Source organism: Etheostoma spectabile, unplaced genomic scaffold (genome assembly GCF_008692095.1).
Source record: "Etheostoma spectabile isolate EspeVRDwgs_2016 unplaced genomic scaffold, UIUC_Espe_1.0 scaffold00006953, whole genome shotgun sequence".
Taxonomy (NCBI): Eukaryota; Metazoa; Chordata; class Actinopteri; order Perciformes; family Percidae; genus Etheostoma; species Etheostoma spectabile.
The window spans coordinates 6268-24356 of record NW_022603436.1 but is presented as its reverse complement, the minus strand read 5'-3'; the positions used below and the strand labels follow the sequence as shown (position 1 = coordinate 24356).

Sequence of the window (18089 nt, the reverse complement as noted above, 5' to 3'; positions counted from 1 at the left end):
GTTCAGTAAAACGATAGAGGTATACACTCCCAGCAGTAATTTCACATGACCAGCTCCCAGCCTACCAGTGTCCGCTGAGCAGGACGCCGTCTCCATGTCATGCTTAACACGGTCAAGTTGTGTCCTCTTCCCTCCTCTCACGTCCACATCCCCCCTAGAGGTGTTTGGCTGTTCCGTTTTAGGGACCCTTATCTTTTTCCTAAGGGTCTTCTTGGCCTTTCTTTTAATTGTCCTTGTCGGTCCATCATGTGCTGTCGCTGGCGTCCTGACATTACGCTCTACAAATGAGAAAAACATAAATTTGTTATGAATTATAGCTGTAAATAAATGTTTTTAATTGTTTGTTTTTAATTATTCCACAGTACAGATCACAGTGTGATTTGCCTTGATCTCACACTAACCTCGGATTCTCCTTAGGGCCGGAGAAACAAGAGTCTTTGCACAATCTTTCTTCATGATAATGTTAAACAAGCTTCCAACACGATAACTTCAGAGTAAGGAGTGAATGTAGATCCAACCCTTCAACACTTAAGTTTCTTAAGAATGAGCTTCCCACTGTGTGTGTGTGTGTGTGTTCTAAAGGTAAAGGGACCGGAACACCGACTATGATGACAAGTTCCATCAGAAGGAAACGTCAGTGACATCACAAAGACGTGTTCTGGAATATGCAAATTAGAGTTCCGAATAGATTGTATATGTGTGTACTACCTCTATAGATATACACAGATGTATAACTTTTTAAAACCTATTTAAGACCTTTCTGTGTACCAGAAACAGCTATAAAGTAGCTAGCGCTGAACCAACCAGACTCCATTTAAAAAACAGTACTTTAGCGTGTATAGAAACAACATAATTTCACATGTAAATCGGTTAAGTATGTGTTTATTTCAACAAACACTAGATTTATACATGTTTGGGAAGTTGTAGAGAAGACAAAAAATGGCTTTTCATAGTTTTATTTGGTTTCTGTTGCGTTTGAATGAAGTGTGTTATACTATCCTAAAATTACTATTTATTTACATGGAGTCTGGTGGGTTTAGTGATGTGAGCCTTAATAGACTGTATATAAATAAAACACCCCAGTTTTGCTAAATTTTTTAAATACTTACAGATTTGTTTTAATGGTGAAGTGTTAAGTGTCTTAACCCTTCAAGATAAATAACCTTTTATAACCTATTTAAGGTCTTTCTGTTCCCCAGAAACAGCTTTGACGTAGCTAGCACTAAACCAACCAAACTCCATTTAAAAAAACAGTACTTTTAGTGTGTATATTTGTGTTTGAGAGAGAGAAAATGTGTTTGTGTGTGTGTGAGTGAGTGTGTTTGTTTGTGTGCGTTAGTACGGGGCGCCGTTTGTAAAGCGGCTCGTGCTGAAAATAACAGCAACATTTTGTCACATTTAGCTTTAAATAATGTTTAAAAAACTGGTATGAAATTTTGAGGGTCACTTTCTTGCACATTTACAACAATATTTGTCAACTTGGAAATATTTTAAATAGTTAAATCCAAATATTAAATGTTACACCTAAATGTTAAATGTTAAATCTATATGCTAAATCTAAATCTAAATGTTAATCTAAATATTAAATCTAATCTAAATGTTAAATCTAAATCTAAATGTTAAATCTAAATATTAAATCTAAATCTAAATGTTAAATCTAAATCTAAATGTTAAATCTAAATATTAAATCTAAATCTAAATGTTAAATCTAAATCTAAATGTTACATCTAAATATTAAATCTAAATCTAAATGTTAAATCTAAATCTAAATGTTAAATCTAAATCTAAATCTAAATGTTAAATCTAAGTGTTTCGGGTGAAACTAAATATTTAGCTAATATGCAAATTAAATGTCGGTAACCGGAAGTACCAAAATAAAAGCTCGAGGAGGTCAGTGTATGTTTATAGTGTCAAATAGCACAGCGACAGCGACAGCCTCGGGGCCACCGCAGGCCACCTCGGTAAGCATGTTTTCCAAATCACGGAGCTAGCAACCCGTTGTCAAGGCTAACTTAACTAAACTAGCTAACGGTAGCTAGCCAGTAGAGATTTGCTACTACCTTGACAACAATACAATGCTAGCTCCGTGATTTGGAAAACATGCTTACCGAGGTGGCCTGCGGTGGCCCCGAGGCTGTCGCTGTTGAATAAGTTTGTTCAGCCACCAGGCGGCTCTGCCGATGTTCTCGGCTAACGCTGATTCGTTAGACATTTCGCAGTGTCTTGTCAGTGCCTTGTCGGGGGCGGGCGGGGATAGGCTCTTGCTGACGTTAATGCAAGCGAACGTGACAGACCAGTCAAAGTGAGCCCCCCCGTGGCTGGCTATAGTGGCTATAATTCCCACACCATTCATAAAAGTGACACTAAAAACTCAAAGTACTCTTCAAATACAGTTTTTCCCAACTGTGTTTATTATTTTAGGTAGTTATTTTCACGGTTATCCAAGTTCAAGAGTCCATATCTCCCGATGAGAGGATTTTTATTCGTTATTTGACACTATAAACATACACTGACCTCCTCGAGCTTTTATTTTGGTACTTCCGGTTAACGACATTTAATTTGCATATAGCTAAATATTTAGTTTCACCCGAAACATTTAGATTTAACATTTAGATTTAACATTTACATTTAACATTTAGATTTAATATTTAGATTTAACATTTAGATTTAATATTTAGATTTAACATTTAGATTTAGATTTAACATTTAGATTTAACATTTAGATTTAGATATAGATTTAACATTTAGATTTAGATTTAATATTTAGATTTAACATTTAGATTTAGATTTAACATTTAGATTTAGCATATAGATTAACATTTAACATTTAGGTGTAACATTTAATATTTGGATTTAACTATTTAAAATATTTCCAAGTTGACAATATTGTTGTAAATGTGCAAGAAAGTGACCTCAAATTTCATACCAGTTTTTTAAACATTATTTAAAGCTAAATGTGACAAAATGTTGCTGTTATTTTCAGCACGAGCCGCTTTACAAACAAAATATTTTGAGATAATTATCCTACTTTTGTCTATACTAAGGGCTAAAGTACAAAAACACTAGTAAAAAAGCTTAAACCAGTGTTTGTTTTTTTAAGTCTGCCACTGTAAGCCTCCCCTCAGGCAAAGAGCTGGGGCACGCACGTTTCCTGGGAACGGTGTGCAACGGCTTTAGTCGTTTCTCTCATTTGGTGGCTTTCTCAATATTGGCTGTGTTACTTCCAGGTGATACCCAATCAGAATCAGTTAAGCTAAAAAGTCAATTTATCCATTTTTGGATGCCAATGGATCATGATAAGTTATTTGAACCCAAAGACACTGACCAATTGAGCCAAGAATAACATTTATTTATTTAAGAAAATTCATTACTTTTCTTAATCTATAGGAGTCACTGACATATACAATAGTTTTCTATTTTGACTACATACTTCACAACAGCAGTGTGTACATGTTGGAGAACAACAACTAAATCTCACACTATATTGTCCACTGTCTATCATAATGTCAATTATTTCAGTAGCTAAAAAAGGGCGTCTCTGCTCCAGCCTCTTCTCCAGTCTGTTGCCAGTCTAGGAAGTCCTTAATAGCCTACTCGCCTTCAGACTCCGGAAAGTAGGATTCCTCTGTGCTGCAGATGTGGCAAAAACAAAAGATTTGGGTTAAGTGCTTTATTCAAAGATGTATCTTTTAATGCATGGAAGTATTTTTTTATTTCATTTTTTGTTTCTTCTCTTTGTTTTTAGGAAGTGGTTGAGTTTTTTTGCAGATGTGAATAGAAGACCAGCTTCATTAAGTAGAATATGGCAAGCCAAATTTTGTTAACATAGTTATATTCTCTGCAAACTTTTCCTCAGAATCTCCAATTCTGCCTTAGTAAGGCCATTTGGTCAGTAGGGGGAGTTGCAGTTTGTGCAGTTTCATTTTGGATGAAGTTCAAGATCTACAACAGGTGGGTTGTTTACACTAGAAAGGATACAGCTACGGCCAAAAGGTTACGCAAAAATTCTGCTTAATCTAGACCAATATAATTACATATTGTTATACTTTCACTGAGGAAAACACGTTTTGTTCTTCTGGAGTTTTAATTCAATCCCGATCTGTTTCCTGAACTGAACTACTCGTTTTGGTGCCTAAATTTAAAAGTTGTTTTGTCACCGAAGCCGTGTCCCATCTAGCCTCAACCACTGTTAAAGCGCCATTCTGACAATATGTATTTAGATCACTTTCTAAATTAAAGCTTTAAATAGCATGTTATACATCGTCCCATAAAATATGCTGTAACATTCTCTCTAAAAGGGCTAACATCAGGTTTCATGTAATCACAATGATTTAAAAAGTATTTACTTTCGACACCAAAAGTGCCATTTTATGCTGCCCTCTCTTTACTTCCTACTTCCATTTTCAATTATATTTTTAAAACTTACCACAGATGATTTGGCAAAGTAATGACTGGGAATATGGCAGCTTTCCGCATGTCTCACATGTCCTCTTGGTCATCATGGCAGTTGAGAGCTCTGAAAAAGACTAACATATAAAACATTTTAAATAAGATAAAATCCTTAATTAATCCCACAGTGGGAACATTTTCAGTGATACTCCATCAAGGGAAAGTGCAATGACAACGCATCAGTAAAAATGCAAGAATAAAGCAGTTAAAACAGTTAAGGATACAGATAGAATGTTAAATAACACCGTATCACAGTATTGCAGGAGTTATTGATTTTGCAAAATAAGGTGTAGATAGATGTTGCACATGAGTAAATTGTCACATGTGTGGTCTACTTGGAGCAGTGTTGATTATAAAGTCTGACAGCAGCAGGAAGGATCTGTGGCATCTCTCCTTCACTGCACATTTGGAAAACTAGAAAGATTAGGATTACAGGTGTTTAATTTGCATCATACAAAAACCTAATATGACAACATACCTGGCTCTTTTCACTCTTTTCACAATTGTGGTATGATGTCCTTCATCTGTGCATTGCCTTCTGTCACAACTCCTGCCCACGTCTTCTGATCTTCCACTATATATACACACAACATACAACATAAAAACAGACAAACTATGTGAAAGCTATCAACAAATATTGTTCTTTTGTGAGGATAAAGTATTTTTAGTATTGCAAACTATTGTTTTGAAATGAACACGGTGTATTTCTGACATTTTGTAGAAGATGGTGGATATTCTTAGCAAGAACCACTTATCTAATGAGGGATAACTGGTGAAACAAACAGTTTACCAAAGTTACCCTTGCTTTAAATATGAAACGAAAAAAGTACCAATCAAATTAATTGTGATATTGATGATTGTGAGTTTCAATATGTCCATCGAACGCGATTAGTCTTACTTAAAGTGGTTTATAAACCTCTAATGTCAGTTTTATATAACTAACGTTAGGTAGCTAGGTTTATGGTCAATTTAGCTTCAACAAAACGTAAAACAAAGTTATGTGACTGTCGGTAGTTAGCCAACAAAACGGTCACCATCTAATAACTGATATTTTATGACCGTTGGCACTCCGAACAGTTTTTAAACCGTTTTTAAAATCAATTGTTAACCAGATTTAATGTTCATGCTGAATGTACAGAAAATAACCACAGTCTTACTAAACTGTTTTAACTACATAGCTAGATAGTGCCATTGGTGATAAGCAGGGTAAAAATAAAACCTTATTATCTATCACAACGTATTAAGTCCGACCGTTAGCAGGCAATTAGACGCCCCCTGAACTTCTTCACCTTTTAAAAAATAAATAAAAATAATGGCTAGTTGACATATTAGCTATCACTATATTTCAAATTTACCTTACCATTTGATTTGATAACAAGTATTCAAGTCTTAAACTGTTCCCAGTTGAGGTTTCAGTTCCATTTAAGCCAATAAAAGAAAACTAACCGATACAAGCAAAGTATGACTGAGGTTACTGTTAGCTAGCTAACGCTAGCATCAACGGTAACGATATCGGGTAACGTTCAATTATGCCTAACGATAACGTTAGCTAACGTTAATGGCCTGTGTAACGTTAACGTTGTGGTTGGTTAGCTAGCTAGCTAACGCTAGTGAAATTGGTAGCGAAATTTGGTTAGCTAGCTAGAACACTGGTATTTTAATTTTAAATGAAGTGAAAATCGCGGCTGGTGCGATGTTGGCCTGATCTAAAGGCTTTAATATGATACTTTAAACCATGACATGGCGTAGTTAACTTAGCTTGCGTTAGTAGCTAAAATAGCTTGTTATTTGCCAAAAGAACACCAACTTCCACATGCGAAAACGTCGAAATATTGTTTTAGCTAAAGTTATTAAAATGAAATAGTGCTTACCATAGAGTTTAACAACAACGAAGCAGTCGTCCCTCCTAATCCTTCGTCGACTGGCGACTTTTTTTCCTTCCTTTGTTGACAGTGGCGCGAATATGTTGCTGGGCAGAATTCAGATTTACTGTCCATCACATCAACAGTGTGTGTAACGTTAAGACGTCCAGACGCTCAATAAACGATGCTTCCAAATGACCCGCGAACAACTGAGGAACCTGTAATACATTTTACCGACATATTTAATACGTTGCTGCGATGTATAGATTTCTATCACAATACGACGTCCAGGCGCTCAATTAATGATGCTTCCAAATGACCCGCGAACAACTGAGGAACTTTTACTACATCTAAAAGACGTATTTAATACGTTGCTGCGATGTATAGACTTCCATCGTAATACGACGTACATACGCTCAATTACCGATGCTTCCAAATGACCCGCGATCAATTGCAGATGAAGCGATCAATTGCAGACGTCGTGCCGACGTATGTGTGCTTACTGGGTATGTATGAATTTTATATTACAGTAATATAGACAAATCTTGATAATTTAATAAATTCCTGTTATGAACTCAACAGTATGTTCACACACATGTATTTTGTAATGTGTTCCCATACACTTTGTTTGGCAGTAAATACTACTACTACTACTGTCTAACCTTACTGTACACATCTGCACTCTACATACTTGTAATTAGTATACATCACACACAACTGTTTTGCCTTGACTTTGCCCTTGATTGAACACTAAGGGTGTCACGATTTCTATTTTAAACTGAAATTGACCGAAATTTAGTTACAGTCTCAAATTTTGAATATAACAAATGGACTCTTAGATGCTGCCTCGCCCCGTGTCACATCTGGTCAGCTTGACAAGTGAAAAAAAAAAACAGAGTTAACAGAGTGCAGATGCAGGAGACCCGTAGACAGAACTTGAACCCCCTCTGCTTTCACCAAAGTTGCCATTTTGGAAGTATTTTGGATTTCCATTGATTTATATTGACAAAGTTTGCATTGTCGCAAAAAAAGCCACAGTTTACAAGGTCTGTTATGTGTGTACTATATTCTGTGTATTTACCATTGCACATTAGCAGCTATCAGAGTTACCTAACACTGCTGTCCGAAGACTCTTTTCACATCATTTTTTCCAAGCTTTTCTTTTTCTTTTAACTTGATTGACTGAAGATATAAGTTATTGTTACATTATGTTGTTACTGTTTTACATTTAACAATATAGTGGGTACATTGCAAACAAAGGTCAGATTATATTGCATAAAAGTCTAAAAATGGCATAGCAACCTGCCACTTAAAAAAAATAAAGTAATATTAAAAAATGGAACCGTGGAATTATACTCGAAAAGTTAATCAAACGTTACAGACAATTTTACATGGTAAATTACAGATACATTTACTTTACAATGTGACTCCTTCTATGTAATAACTATGGGACAAAGATAAACTTACTGTTAGGTCTGCTGCTGAAAGCGCTCTGTCTCTGCCCCCCCGTTACTCCTGCTGGTTTATAGTTAATTCACTGTCTTAGGGAAATAGAGAAAGGGATGCATTTTTTGCACTAATTGTATGTTTTCTTTAACGTTAACATAATTAATTACATAGAAAAGTTACGTTAGAAAACCTATTATTGTTGTTTTGTTGTCTAATCAGCTGCCATCTACTGTAAGCTGCATTACACAATAAACAACTTTAACAGTAATTAACAATAATCAACGTAACTTAAGTATTTTGGGATTTAAAACGTTAAGCTAAGTTAGAGCGCATAGACGAGCTAGCTGACTGTTAACCGGATAGTAGCTAGCTGTCATGAAGTAGCTAACGTTAGTAGGCTACTATAGGTTAAGGAGCGTTGCCAACACGTGCACACAAATTACATGAAAACGTGTCTAATCTGCAAAATACGGTGCAAAATTACTCATAGACTTTAATGGGATATCACTCAACACAGCTCAAAACAACACCTCTTTGAGGCCACGCTGCATTGTCATACTTTAACGTAGAAACATAATTAAAAGTTGAAACCGAAGACAAGACTTGTTGTGTTTATTGGGCTGAATGGGCATTCAGATATCAAGCACGGTTTCTCCCAAATCACACTTTTCCAACCATCACAACTCTAGTGTTGGTAAAAATCAACACATTTTTTACAGATTTCCACGTGAACATATGTTGGCTTTATACACGCTAAAAGTACTTTTTTTTAAATGGAGTCTGGTTGGTTTAGTGCTAGGTACGTCATAGCCTTTTCTGGGAAACAGAAAGCTCTTAAAAGGTTGTAAAAAGGTATAGCGCTGAAGGGATAAGACACTTTACCATTGAAACTAAAATTATAATTTTAGCAAAACTGGGGGGTTTATACATGTACAGTGTGCTTTGCTAAGGCTCGCATCGATAAACCCACCAGACTCCATGTAAATAAACACTAATTTTAGCATCGTATTCTTCATTCAAAGCAGACAGAAACCAAATAAAATTATGAAAAGCCGATTTTGGTCTTTGTTACACTTTTCTAACCATCACAACTCTAGTGTTGGTAGGAATAAACACATACTTTACTCATTTACATGTGAACATCTGTTGGCTCTAAACACACCAAAAGTACAGTTTTTTTCAATGGAGTCTGGTGGATATTATTATTTATCAGTCATTTAAACAAGAAATACAATCGATACACTGCTTGCTCTGCAGATTGTTTATGAATCAACATGTATGCATTTGGCTTGGCGTCTACCTATAGCATAGCGATTCCGCAACCGGTCGTGGAGTGTTTTATGTTGTTTGATTACAGGAGACTGGATGAGGGGCCCTGGCTAATTACTTAAACCAAAATCTAGGTGGAGAAAGATATGTCATCCTAAATGCTTGACATATGAACAATAAAGGTTACACCATATACCGTTAATATTAATGTACAGAGCATGCGTGATGTCACCCATTGGTTCGTAAAGATCTGATATAAGTCGTCAAGTTTGCGTTTATGGGTGCAGCCATCCTGGTTGTGGATGTGATGATTTTAGACGAGAGGGCGGAGGTGAGGGAGGAGCCACAGACGGGTGGGTGGGATATACAGTCTATGGGCGGGATCTGACTGACGTTAGCTGAGAGTTAGCAATGCTGCTCAACCGTTACTTCAGCTAACCACTTTCACCGCCAATGTGGATGCAACTGCTGCTGAAAGCTAGCCTACATAATTCAAGGTAAGATGTAGCTTTGCTAGGTTTTAAGTATATCTTAATCCCATAGTTATTACAAATAAGAGGAGTCCCATTGTAAAGTAAATGTATCTGAAGTTACCATGTAAATGGTCTGTAACGTTAGCTTGCCACTTTTGCTAGCTATGGTAAAACATGCTAACGTTAATTTTCTGCCAATCAAAGTTTACTTTTCATTTAGCTAACTGTAATAACCATCATGCACCAATAATGCCGTGCTACTGTTTTCCCCGTCAGTCTTTAGTTGGCGCATTTAGCCTTGACATGCTGTTAAGAGCTACTGTTAGCAGAAAAAAGCTCATTTAACTAACTTGCAGTTACACTAAAGAACAACGGACTGTTGTTGATTCATGTGTATTCTCCTAGCTAATTAATAAAGTACAGTTGCATGCTAGTGTGCATAGATATTTAACATAAGGGACTCAAACGGAAATTGAGATTCTTTCTTTCTTTCAGAAATAGGATTGCTGAGAGCCATGATGGCAAGTTTGCCTTTACCTTAACCCACAGCAGTGTTTTATGTGTGGAATTTACATTGGATTGTAAAAGGTGAACTACACTATTTAATTCAATTTTCAACAGAAACTTAGAAATATTGCCAGTGTTTGTGGTTTATGTAATTCTTTAAGTTACTGCCCATTTCAATGTGCAACAAAAGGTCTTTCTGGAAATACTTTTGTTGTTTTTCTGTAGTGACTATAGGGACATACAGTATTGTAGTCATACAAGAAGACATTGAATTTGTAATTATGCACTAGGTGCTGTTTAATTTGTGTAGGGTTATTGTAAATTAATAACAAGTATGATCACAAATTGCAAAGGAAAAAAAACTTATTCAATCTAATGATTCAATCTGATGATTAAATCAAATGCACTGACCTTTTTTTAGAGTAAAACCAAACCATACAAGGACATGCAATGTCAATATCAAATTCAAACAGTTTAAATATAATAAAATATACATCCAACATATAAATTATTTACTTACTGTACTTCTGAAGTGGTAACTACTAGGAACAGAACCCAAATCCGGACAGAACACAGAGACAGGAGTGTGAATTAATTAAAATGTATTTAAAGTACTCAAGTGTCAAGTCTAGGTTTCCGAGGGGGAAAAGCACGTTCAGGTTTGAACAGGGTGAACAGGTTCTGGTGGTTTCCAGGAAGGCGCAAGTCCTTCAAAGGAAGACAGGAAGCCGGCTAGTGTGGGGGGGGGGGTCCAGTGGATGGCAGGATTGAAGCAGGACTCATGTTCCAATGGCAGCTGAGGCACAAGAGAAAGGATAATAAGAGGCAAATGTACTAATAAGTCAACAGATAGCAAGGTTTGTCATGAGCGAGACTAACTGTGGTCGTCTTGACTTTGATCTGATGCAGAGTGGAGGACTCACCCGGCACATAAAGCAGAGGTTGATTGTGGTAGTTTAGAGGCAGCTGGAACCCATACATTCATGTACAATCTCAGGATTGTACATGAATGTATGCTTCAGTTGAAATGAAAATATCTTACATAGTGACACTCTAATATTGAACCTGGTGCTTTATACAATATTGTTGCACAACTAAAGGTTTTCCAAGATAGAACAGTTATGTAAATTTACAATAGAACAGACTTTCTGGCGGCGGGGATGGTTATGTGCCTGTCCTTCAGGCACCTCTGGGTAACGTTGCCCATTCAAGGAAAGGCAGTCTCTCCGCTTGTCCTGTGAGAATGCGCCACACAAAACTTAGATGTGAGGAGTTATTTCTAAATCACACGTGGTCCCAAAATGATTATAATCACGTATGAATAGGGTTTATGAATTTGCACTATAACGTTTGCTATATCAGGCTTTGATTTTAAGATAATATTACTATTACATGCCCATCAATTAGCAATGACATCACATATGGTTATAAACAGATAACCGGCGAACGCTTATGCATACCTACTGCATTCGACTGTAACATTAAATATATTTTAATACGTTTACGGTCTGCATAACATTATTAACACTAGTTAGCCCGCTAGCTTGGTTATCAAGACACAATCTAGCTAGCTAGCTAACTGATATTAAATGAGATGCTAACGTTGGCTAACGAAAACAGTAGGCCTACTAAAACAAAAGTATTGTTACTTAACGGAAAATTTTACAGCCGATTTCTTTGAGTGTCTTGCTAAACACTCTGTCATGATTGACAGGCCGAGAACTGTCAATCACGTAGCCACGCCTTAAAACACCTCCTGCATTATCGCTGATTTTAAAATCAACAAGACCGTAGTTTAAAAAATTATCATTATTTTGTGTTGCAGAAGAGTGAGAACTGGCGATTGAGACCATAAACTCATCATGAAGATGCTTACTGGGGGTAAAAAATCAAGTGAGAAGTGGGTCATTTCTCCACGGACGTCTATAGAAACCGACCTCTTTTTGCAACCCCACGTGTCGCCCTCTGCAGGAATTCAGATAGAATGCAGCTTTAAGTTACTTCCGCATGTGCAGCACTTTGCTGAACCGGATACTCTGTCCATCAGTATATGTACAGTCGATGGATTACACACATGCTGCTTGTGAGCAAGCTTTATCTGACTGTGTATATATAACTGCAACAGTATACTCCGATTGGACAGATAGTCTTGCTAGCTGTCTGGATTTGCCCTGCAGAGATCAGAGGACCAGGTAACCATAGACCTCAGAAATCAGCTGCAGGTTAGAGCACCAACACAGACAGAGGAAGGGAACGGACATCATTTTAACAAACAAAACACACCCTCATTGAAACATAAATGTGAATAAAAATATGAATAATTAATAATAAAAGAAAAGGAAATAAAATAAAATAAAAACTGCAAGCAGTGATGGACGGGCCCTCGCTAACCTGCGCGTGTCGAGGTTACTGGCGGACGCCGTTCCTTGCATTCACGCGTGACCGCGTGAATAAGCATTCCCTTAATAATGATAAGCGTTCCCTTACTATAACTTCATGTTTTGAATTGCAATGTCTGAATGGTTGTAATTTTATTTGTTAATAAATAAAATATAAAAAAGGCTGTAGTGTTTGTATTTTCTCTAAGAAAAAGGTTTGTAGTTAATTTGAAACACTGTGTGATGCTAGGTTTGGGAAACCTCAACTTCAATCAAAACAATACCGTGTGAAACTCATTATCAATAAAACCTTTATTTAAAAAAAAGAAGAAGTGAAAAACAAAATAGAAAAGCAAAAAAAATGTAGCTGTCCACCAGGTCTCACTCCTCTCCCGGCTCTGCCTCCTCTCTCGGCTCTGCCTCCATTGCTGCATCTGCAAAAAAAATCAATATAAAAGTATGCTTTGTGTATCAAAATAATCTTCTAATAACCCTATTAACAAAACATATTTCACACCTACATGTGCTAAATTGTCGATGAGTTCCAGATCCTGTATAGTGGTGTTTATAATGTCAGTTCCTGGACGGTAAATGTCTGTATTGCTGCTAGTCACGTTTGTTAAGTTGATTTTGAGCCGCAGAGCATAATAGCCTATCCTTTTATTAAAAGAGTAACAGTCATGTAACATGAGCTATCACTTTAGAAAATGTAGGAAAATGCATGTTTATTTATGAATTACAGACCACAATGCACATGTACTGTACGCTGACTCTTACTACAGTGTAGTATGTCACTAGTGATATTGATTGTCTATTTATGTTTATTCTGTTATTACTTTATAACTTTTCCATATCCATTGACTTTCTTACACTTCACTTTGCGCTGGCCTTGTAATACCATATAAATCTCTACTTTACGAGTCCTATTGTAATCTGTAGTATTGGATTTTATTGTATGTGAAATAATATGTTGTCTTGCACTCTCCTATTTTCCTTAACCAGGTCGCCTCTGCAAATGAGAAACCGTTCACAGTGGTCTACCTGGTTAAATAAAAAAGTATTCTAATACTTTACATATTATTATTTTGATGTGCGTGATTTTGTTTTGAGCAACTGTAACAAGGGATGTTTTCCCAGTGTGGTATTAATGGTCTATTTTATCTTATTTTTTTGTTATTGGTCTGGCCACCCACTTACATTACTCTAGTTTTTTTTTGAACAGATAGTACTGTACACCCATACTATCACAGTCGTAGCTGTGACAATATGCAGCGCAACTAAAAACTTACCATCTCTATTAAACTCCTGCTGGAGTTGTTGCACCTTTGTTTCCGCTTGGTTCTTGTCCCTTTGGAGGCTCTCCAGCCTCCTACGCAGCCATTTCTGTTGGCTTTCTGCTGCCTTCCTTTGCCGGTGTTCCCGGCACACCACTGTCATGACCCCAGTTGTGGCCTCCATAACCTGGGGGAACAGGGTGTGCCGGGGAACAGCCGGGTCGTTGCATGCGTACTGCAATTCCAAAAAAAAAGATTGTCATCCAACTGCATGGTCTAGCACTTTATACATTTAAGATTGACACATGGAACAATTTATTGAATTAATTATATTTTTCATTGTTGGATGTGTTTATATTTTGTTTGTTTTATGGTTTAATCAGATTTATTATCTTTATAATATTTCATTATCAAAGTACTGATGTTAAAACAAATAAGGGGATCCATCCAATTCCTTATTCTTTAAACTTAAAATATTTTTGCTATATTGAGGCTTACTTGTAATTATGTTATGTCCTATTTTTTTAATTGTAAATTAACTTTTAGAGACCTGGTGAGATAGCTCTATACATAGCCATATTCTATTGCTCTTCATACTATTTAGCCTGCACATACTTATACTTACTAGTCTTTTATATGTTGAATATTTTTATTATTCTTACTATTACCAGTATATATCACTGCTACTACATTTCACATATCTTATTATATGCCTCTTGTTTAGACATGCAAAAATGCATTTATATAAGTGATTATATTTGTATTGTTATTTAAAATGTTATGATAATTGAGTTATGATAATTAAAATGTGTGGTTTACGTCAGGCTTCTGTGTACCTGTGTTATTACATTATCTGTGTTACATGACAGCAATATAAGTAAAAGATGGGATTCAATTAACTTTTATTTTTCTTGAAAAAGTACTAAGTAAATTGACTGAAAGAGACTATTATGTCAATTGTAATTATTTGTGAACCTTTTCACTGTACTGCAAAATGTTGAATTGTTGCTATTTCTAGAATGCATGTGTCACGCAGGACGTGTACAAGCAATTAACATGGGAGCCGAAATAAAACGGTCACGCCACGCAGCTGACATGGCATGCAGACATTATTAAGAATCAAAGCACACAAAAACCATTCAACCTACTGCACAAAGCTGCAGGGCCTGCCGCGCCCTCTCTACATCTGGGTCCTGAACGGACGGCAGTCTCATCGGTGATGCCATCTGAACAAATTGAGCAAAAAATAAAAATCATACATTTCAGCATGCAACATTTACAGTAATATTTAGCCTAATCAAGGCACATCACAATTAGAACCAGAACGGCATCCAACTAGTCACTAAATTGCCTACTTTCAAAGCAATTATGCTAATCTCCCCTGTGCTTTTTGGATTAGCTAGCTAATGAACTAACCTTGATGTATAAAAAATATGTATATAGGCCTATAGGCTATCTATAATGGTCTGTCTGAAAGTCTGCAATTATACCAGCAAATGCTAAGCCATATGTTTAACACCAGAATGTAAAAAAAAAACATTTGTTACAAATGCAATACCTAGACAACATTACTTCTGTTCGCTCCACCAGTCCAAATGAAAGAATGGAGTAATTCAATTTTTCTCCACAAAAGGGATTATGGGGGCGCTGTCTCCCGATCACGGTAACGAATCAACTTCTCTTTTTCTCTTTTTTAAGGTGCCAGGTGATTGACAGCAGCAGCAGAAAAATGCACTGAATTAGATTTAAAAAAGAAGAAAAAAGAAAAGAAATGAAATTCAAAGATGGTCAAATATTATATTAGTGTAAGGAGACCAGATTTCTCAGACAAAATCCGGGGACATTTTCAGCTCAGAAGTGTATTTACCTCCAAACCAAGTAATGTTTTTATTTTTGTAAAACTTAAAACGGGGACACTAGACCTAGAGCTGTTCTTATTAGGGGCTGAGCCCCCCAAGGTATGATCCTAGACCCCCCCCCCTGCTGCTACTTCTTACTCCACTCCACTCCACCTCAAAATAGAAAGTCCTAATATTTCAAGATAAAAAAATCCATCCTTATACTTCAAGATAAAAAGTCCTAATATATCAAGATAAAGTCCTAATATTTCAAGATAGAAAGTCTCAATATTTCATAATGTTGTAATGTTTACTGAACTACTGACAGCTTTTGCTTTACTGCTCAAGGCTTGTTTCTGCAACAGCTCCTTGAGAATCAGATACAACAAAAACTACTGAGGACATATTTTCCTTTGACATTGATGCAGTATTAAACGAGATCGCTGCAATGTAAGTTAATAGGATAATAGTCCAGCTTGTATTTACGTTCATAAAGTGCTTGTTTTGCTGCTGACAGACTCAGATTAATATTCTAAGTGTCTGACAACATTATGGAAAGGATTTCTAAGGAGGTTGACCTTTCTGTTAAAGATTAAGATCCTTTTTAAAACATAAAAGTCCGCGAAATTGCGTTCGCTAAACCCACCAGACTCCATGTAAATAATCAGTGATTTTAGCATCGTAAAACACGGCTTCTAAAACCTCTCTGAGCACCGCTGGCTCTGGCTGCCTGTTCTATGTGGTTTTCTGTCAGGCAAAATAATGCTCGCGATTGGTTGAATTGAATTTTTCAAAGGCGCGGCGCGTCGAATAAATGCCTGAGTATTCGGTTAAACCGTGCTTTATTCTTCAACTGTGAGTGCTTTTGCTACTCGGGGAGAATAATGTTAAAAACCTACAGAGAGAGATACAGAGAGATAGAGAGAAAGAGAGAGATATCAGCACTATTTTCAAATTTTTCATCATTGAAGGACTTCTTGCCCGCACTAACAGTAAGTTTGTTTGCCAGCTGATTGACGTTGTTAGCATGCTAACATATTTTCTTTGCAACACAACATGAATGTTTGTAACGTATATTTAAAATTTTCTCAGCAAATAACAAAGTCAGCTGAGCTCTGACTGAAACGGAGTGCGTTACCTCTCGTTGTTATGTAGCTAACGTCAAGTTAGTTAACTAAGGCTAATAGAGCTAACGTGGCTAACGTAGGTAGGTAGCTAGCTATAAGTCTATTGTAATAAGAGATGGGATGTAACAAAGTACAAATACTTCGTTACTGTACTCAAGTACATTTTTTTGATATTTTTACTGTACTATTTTGTGGCGACTTTTTACTTTTACTCCTTACATTTTAACACAAATATCGGTACTTTCTACTCCTTACATTTTACAAAATTGGCTTGTTACTTTAGTTTTGTACAAGAGGTTGTCATGTCGGAGAACAGTGCGGACACGCGCCTCACACCGCGACCGGGCGCCACACGGAGTAAAAAAGTGACAAAAGAAAAGAGCCGTCCGGAGGATAATAAGCTGAGATTGTGTGTGTGCCTTTTTGAGAACTGTAAGTTGTATAACTCATGTTGTCAGTTCACTTAAGCCTGTTGTTGGTCTATAGTTCTTCACATTTAAAGTAAGTTAGCTAGTGGTTTTGGTGTTTTCTTAACCTGTTGGCTAGGTTGCACGTTGATCTTAATGAAGCATCAACAGTTTCACAGCTTCATTCGCATGAGTTCTTTTTTTTTCAGATTCTGGAATTCAATTGACAAGTGGATGGAAACTTAGCTAGAGAGAAGTCGTCTCTGTCTGTTTTAACAGACACACCCGGGGCAAAGTTGGAAACCAGAATCAGCTTTAATCTAATCTAAGTCATCAACTTTCACATCATTTCACTGGAGTTATCGTTATTATTTTTTACGTCATCAATACCATATTCAATGGTCAATCAGAATCAACTTTAGGGTAATGAGCTATGACGCGGTTCAGCGGCAAGCAGCGGCTAGCGCCAGCCGCCAATCGCTGGCTGATCCCGGAGAAACATACGATGTAAACTTTCGTTCCTACCAAACATTAATTCTGAGGACAAGCTCATAATCGCCGTTGCTAGGTTACCTATCGTTTATAATATAACGTTGTTTGTGCATAGGGACAAGTTAACGTTACCTGCCGGTCACATCCGCTCACAGTGAAGTCCTGCACGGTTTAATCCGGCGGCTGCTCGCTCTGCCTGCACGCCGCTATGGCTCAGCGGCTAACGAGCGAGCTAACTGCTATCAGACCCCGCTGTGACCAATTAACAATACAACTTCTGTCATTATATATGTAATATATAAAGGTTTCTAGTGTCAGTGTATTGGCCATGTCAGCGTGTGCTTCCGCCGGTCGGACAGAGAGCGCCGCCACGTCAGAGCGGCTAAAGCGTCACAAAGCTTCCCCGTACTTTTTGACAAGCATTTTTGGCGGAGCGGCCAGAGCTTTTTTGTAGCTCAAGTCGGTGGCGGTGTGTACGTACAGTTAGTGGTATGGAGGGCGCTAAAGTTAGTACATAGTAGCATGGAGGGCGACATGATTGAAAATGAAGAAAACAGAGATCCG

General features: G+C 36.9%; 1 long non-coding RNA gene across 1 annotated transcript; it reads right to left on the bottom strand.

Annotated features, from left to right (window-relative positions):
* Positions 1-3446: 3446 nt before the first annotated feature.
* LOC116678294 (uncharacterized) lies at positions 3447-6662 on the bottom strand. Its single transcript, XR_004329213.1, has 4 exons — positions 6321-6662; positions 4928-5023; positions 4427-4526; positions 3447-3630 (listed from the first exon to the last, which is right to left on the bottom strand). It is a non-coding gene; the product is annotated as an uncharacterized LOC116678294 (long non-coding RNA).
* Between the last annotated feature and the right edge of the window lie 11427 nt (positions 6663-18089).